The sequence below is a fragment of the Crocodylus siamensis genome, unplaced genomic scaffold (genome assembly GCF_052110815.1).
Source record: "Crocodylus siamensis isolate JL-2025a unplaced genomic scaffold, ASM5211081v1 HiC_scaffold_123, whole genome shotgun sequence".
Lineage (NCBI taxonomy): Eukaryota > Metazoa > Chordata > Crocodylia > Crocodylidae > Crocodylus > Crocodylus siamensis.
Genome location: NW_028324533.1, coordinates 87399 through 93398, shown reverse-complemented (window position 1 = coordinate 93398; position 6000 = coordinate 87399). Strand labels below are relative to the sequence as shown.

The 6000-nt window shown below is 45.3% G+C and overlaps 2 pseudogenes; both read left to right on the top strand.

Moving 5' to 3' along the window:
• Positions 1-123: 123 nt before the first annotated feature.
• On the top strand, positions 124-734 carry LOC149851867 (olfactory receptor 14C36-like; annotated as a pseudogene).
• A 2215-nt stretch (positions 735-2949) lies between these two features.
• On the top strand, positions 2950-3906 carry LOC149851866 (olfactory receptor 14A16-like; annotated as a pseudogene).
• The last annotated feature ends 2094 nt before the right edge of the window (positions 3907-6000 follow it).

The following is a 6000-nucleotide window of genomic DNA, read 5'->3' as shown; positions in this document are numbered from 1 at the left end:
CTCCATCTCAGTGACGGTGCCCAAATCCATGTCTAACTCTTTATTGAACACCAGGAATTTTTGTTGCCCAAGTGTTTTTCTCTCTTCAGCTTCCTGGAAGCAAATATGTGTCTTCTCACAGTTATGGCATATGACCGGTATGTTGCCACCTGCAAGCAAGTGCATTATGGGATAATTATGAACAGGAGAGCTTGCGTCCAGATGGCTGCGAGTGCTTGGGCTGCTGGGGTCATGTTCTCTGCACTGCACACTGGGAACACCTTTAGTCTACCCTTCTGCCACTCAAATACCATCAACCAGTTCTTCTGTGAAATACCCCAGCTGCTCAAGCTCTCCTGCTCCGACACATAGCAGAGAGAGCTGGCAGTTGTTGCCTTCAGTGTGTTTTTAACTGTAGGGTATTTGTTTTCATCACTGTGTCGTATGTTCAGATATTCACTGCAGTGTGGAAAATCCCCTCTGAGCAGGGCCATCAGAAAGCCTTCTCCACCTGCATTCCTCACATGACTGTGGTCTCCCTGCTTCTTTCAACTGCCAGCATTGCCTACACAAAGCCCATCTCTGACTCCCCGTCCCCTCTGGCTCTCCTGGCAGCTGTTCTGTATTGTGTGGTGCCTCCATTGATGAATCCGGTCATCTACAGCATGAGGAACAGGGAGATCCAAGCTGCCCTGAGGAAACTGCCCCACAGGCTGATCCTCTCTAAGAACAATATGTCCATGTTTCTTTCATGACTTTGCTTTACTTATGTTTCCTTTATAATTAACTCATGCAATTACTGTTTTCATACTAGAGTGGTCAGCCTATCTGCAAAAAATGAAGGTGGTAGGTGAATTCTATAGTGTTGTATGTACAATGACACTTGACTTGGGTCATACTGTGTTAACACCATTGTAACAGGAAAGTAATGTTTCATGCATCAATTTTACTGTCTGAGTCAGCTAAAATAAATGCCACCAATTGCAAGATGATGAGTGGAAGACTTTTCTTTCCCAGTTGATGTAATCAATTATTTGGATATAGGCAAATATCCAGATTCTGTGAAGCTGGGATGAACTGCAGACACTTTAGAGGACAGGCACAGGATTCAGATCGATCCGGGTAGACTGGGAAGCTTGGCTAGAAACAACAGGATGACATCCAAGGAAAGAAATGCAAGTTGCTGGACCTAGGGAAGAAAAATTAAAAGCACAAATACAAGATGGGTTATAATGGCTGGTTGGCATAGGCCATCGCTAGAGCAACCTAGCATCTCGTATAGATACACCTACCCTGGTTCAAATGCCACATGTGCCCCCGGAAGCTGGGGGGAAAGGGTGACAGCCCACAGGTAATGGTGGTGGCAGTGAATGAGGAACCTCACAGGCAGCTGTGGTAATATTGGGGTGGGGGGAACGGTGAGTGGTGATCGGTGGGCAGTGACCACCTGCAGATACCAGCAGCAGTGTTAGCAGTGGCCAGCAGTGATTGGCAACCATCTGCAGATGCTGTCAGCAGTGTTGGTGGGGGGGTGTGGCACTGGGAAGTGGCAACACCCCACAGGTGCTGGTAGTGCTTCTTTCAAGGGGTGCACTGCAAATCTCAGTGGTGCATGAGCACCCACGTAAAGCCCCTACACATCACCAATGCCACATGCAGTACACACCGCCAATGACCTGCTGTGGGCACCATGTGCCTCAGGCTGGCCCCTCACATCTTATGCTGTGCACGGTGCTGGGACCAGGTTGTGTTGCGTGTGGTGTGCAGGGCTAGAGCTGGACACGTGGTGCAAGCACCAGATGTAGCCAGTCCACAAAGCACGTTGCATGCAGTGCCTCCACGAGACCACCCCTGTGGGCTTGACCTGGCTGATGGGGGTCCATCTGTGTTTGACACCACTTGGTTCAAGGGAAGCTGATGGTGGAAGAAATGAGGGGGACCTGGGACCTGGGAAGTATACGAGTCAGGGGAAAGTGGTTTGAGGGGCTGTCATATTCATGACACTAGGTTCAGAACCAGGACCCTTCTAATGATTGCTGAGCTAATATTTTGTCAACGTGGTGCCTTGCAATGGAGTTTGTTTGTCTGATTTATGGAATATATTCATTATATTTCAAGTTATTTTTTTGCACCTTACAACCTGACTTCTATTCTCAGGTTATTTTCTCATGCACAACTGCAAAGGAACTAACCCAGTTGCAACTTGGTGCCACCCTGCATCCTGAGGTGCCCAGGCTGGCTAAGTGGGACAACAGAGCCAGATAGAGAAGCTCAGGGCCTTCTCAGAGATCCCGTGACTTCTGCTGGGAGGGAGATTAAACTAGAGCACAGCTCTGCTGTTCTGCTGACATCAACACAGCTCAGACTGTTTCCATCTGGGCTTTTCCTTCTGAGCTGTGCAGGACTCCAGGGAACGAGTCCCATGAGCCTTTGGAAGAAAACAACTGAAAAATTGCTGTCTTGCTTCTGTCCTTTTCTACAAGGCGGGGTTGAAGTCAGCTGCACGCTCAGAAACCTGGTTGGATTTACTCAGGTCATTCAGTGACAGAGGGAGCAGAGAAAGACCTCTGGGTTATCTGTGCTTCTGGGGATCTAGACTAGTTGTTGGCGCAGAGGAGATCGGAGATAGGCTGGACAACAGCAAAGAATCTGGGCAGGGGAAGCCTGAATGTGACACAAGATGAGGAAACTGCCACAAAAACAATTTCAGTAAGTTTTCTGTATTGGTGAAGTGTCCTGTCTTTGTAAGATGCAGGGGAGATTTAGAAACATTCATACTGGAAAACCTGGCTACACAAATCATACTGCATTTTATGTATAATAGAGTCAAAGCTACAAGATCGAATGAAAAACACTTCACTGTTCTTGCTATTAATTCAGATAATGTTATACAGCTTATTTGGAGTGGGGTAAATGGTGGGCTGGGAATGGGACCTCTAAGGAATCGAATTTTCTATATTATCTTGGAAGATGTCCAACCAAACCACCGTGACCGAGTTCCTCCTCCTGGGCTTCTCTGACATCCAGGAGCTGCAGATCTTACACTTTGTCACATTTCTGGCAGCATACCTGGCAGCTCTGGTGGGGAATCTCCTCGTTATCACAGTTGTAACTCTCAGATCCCAAGCTTCACTCCCCCATGTTCTTTTTCTTGATTAATTTGTCTCTCCTGGACCTTGGCTCCATCTCAGTGACCGTGCTCAAATCCATGTCTAATTCCCTATTGAACACCAGGTCGATCTCCTACTCTGGATGTGTTGCTCAAGTGTTTTGTCTCATCTGCTTCTTGGGAGCAGATTTATCCCTTCTCACCATTATGGCATATGACCGATATGTTGCCATCTGCAAGCCACTGCATTATGAGATAATAATGAACAGGACAGCTTGTGTCCAGATGGCTGCCTGTGCTTGGGCTGCTGGTGTCATGTACTCTGCACTGCACACTGGGAACACCTTTAGTCTACCCTTCTGCCACTCAAACATCATCAACCAGTTCTTCTGTGAAGTGCCCCAGCTGCTCAAGCTCTCCTGCTCTGACACATACCACAGAGAGCTGGCAGCTCTTGTCTTGAGTTTGTGTTTAGCTTTAGGCTGTTTTGTTTTCATAGTTGTTTCATATGTTCAGATCTTCACCACGGTGTTGAGGATCCCCTCTGAGCAGGGCCATCAGAAAGCCTTCTCCACCTGCATTCCTCATTTGATTGTGGTCTCTCTGTTTCTTTCACTGGTGGCATTGCATACTTGAAGCCTGTCTCTGACTCCCCGTCCCCTCTGGATCTCCTGGCAGCTGTTCTGTATTGTGTGGTGCCTCCAATGATGAATCCGGTCATCTACAGCATGAGGAACAAAGAGATCCAAGCTGCCCTCAAGCAACTGCTCCACAGGCTGATCCTGTCCAAGAACAATATGTCCATCTTTCTTTCATGACTTTACTTATGTTTCTTTTATAATTAAATCATGAAATTATTGTTTTCATATTATAGTGTGAACCTGCTTACGAGAAATGAAGGTGGAAGGTTAATTCTGTAACTTTGTAAGTACAATGACACTTGATCTTGGTTCAATTTTGTGTTAACACTGTTGAAGCAGGAAAGTAATGTTTCATGCATCAATTTTACCTTTGCACCATCTAAAATAAATGCCATCAATTGCCAGATGATGAAGGATTGAAGGCTTTTGTTTGCTATGTAATCAATTATTCAGATGACAGAATATGTTGGTAAGTATCCAGAAGATGTGAAACTGGAATAAAGTTCAAATACTTTATAGGATAAGAACAGAATTCAGATGAATCTGGATAGTTTGGGGAGCTGGGCTTGAAAGAACAGGAAATAAATGCAAGATGCTGCACCTAGGGGAGAAGAATCAAAAGCACAGATACATTTTGGGTTATAAATGGCTGGGTGGTATGATTATTGAAAAGGATCTGGGGGGTCTGGTGGATCAGAGACTCAATATGAATCAGCAATTTGATGCGAAAGATTTGATGGAGCTACAGAAATATTAATGCAGTTCTTGGCAGCAACAACAGGAGTATTAGATGTAAAACATAGGAGGTGACAGTACCACTCGACATGGTGCTAGTTAGTACTTCACGTAGACTCCTATGTGAATTTCTGGGCTTCACATTTTAAGAAGGAATTTGAAGAAGTTAGAGAAGTTCAGAGCTAGGTGACAGAAGTGATAAATGGTTGGAAGGCAAGCCATGTTAAGAAGACATGGAGAGAAGTAGGCATATTTAGCTTATAGAAAAGGTAATGAAGAGGGAGATCAGAGCAGTCTTGAAACACCTGAAAAACTGCCGTAAAGAAGAGGATGAACAATTGTTCTCCCTTGTTGAATAGGGAAGGACATGAAGATTCAGATGACAGCAAAGTTGATTTAGATTATATTTCAGGGGGAAAAGCACCCTTGTCTCTAAATCAGTGCAGACGTCGAATAGAGTGCCCAGGGATTTTGTCGAGTGTCCTTCATTTCAGGTTTTCAAAAAGAGGATAATCATTGCTCATGGATGATTTAGGAGTACTGTTCTTGCATTTGTGCAGTGGGATGGACTACGTGGTCCTTGAGGCCCCTCCTAACCCTATTAGTTTATTATTATCATCATTGTAATGGCATCATGCAAATATAGTCAACTGCAAGTGAATGGACACTGAGACAGAAGGATTACTGTGTGTCTTACTACACAATCTCTTTTCTTTTCTTTTTCCTTTTAGAGGGTAGACAGACAGATGGGTATTAGTCTTCCTAATAGTTCATGCACGTGTGAACTCCTGCAACTCAAGTTGACATTGTTAGGGTAACAATATGGATTTTGGACGTTGGAGTAAGGATAGGGAATTTGGGGAGTGCTGAGCATGCAGCTGAATGAAGGCTTTTTCCTGCATCTCAGGAAAAGCTGCTGGTCACAAGGCTAGCTGATGTATTAAAAGCAACTAACTTAGCTAGTGCTTAAGTAAGCAGATTCTTAACAAAAGGATAGCGTGCAAAGTGCATGATGTGTTAAGCAACTAGTGTCAGAAGACAACAGCAAAGATCCAGCCTTGGGAATGGAGAAGTGAGCAAGAAAACCAGCAAGAACCAGAGAGAAATTGCAAGGTGACCAGAAGAAGATGGGGTCAAAAGTTTTATGCATGCGCTCTTAGCAGAGAGGCATGTACATGAATGAAATGCATAGGCATACCTTGCTAAGGAAGCAAACAGTAAACAGGCGGAGCTTGAGATGGGAGGAGAAATGGGTGGAACCGAAGGAAGGTTATGGGTGGAATACATGTCAATATGTATAGAGCAAGGTGCTGAAAAGAAGCGTTGTTCAGGGCTGCTCCCCGTATTCTGTCGGTGAGGGAGCTCGCCCAAAGCTGTCTCCATTCTGAATAAAGCTGTTGCAAGCAATGTGTGCTGGTGTTTGCTCCCTGCCCTGCTCTGGCTAATGAGCAATAGGATCCATGGGCAATTGGACCATCATCTCCCTAGTCATTGGGTGACGCATGGACTTGGGGTCTAACAAACATGACTAAGGTT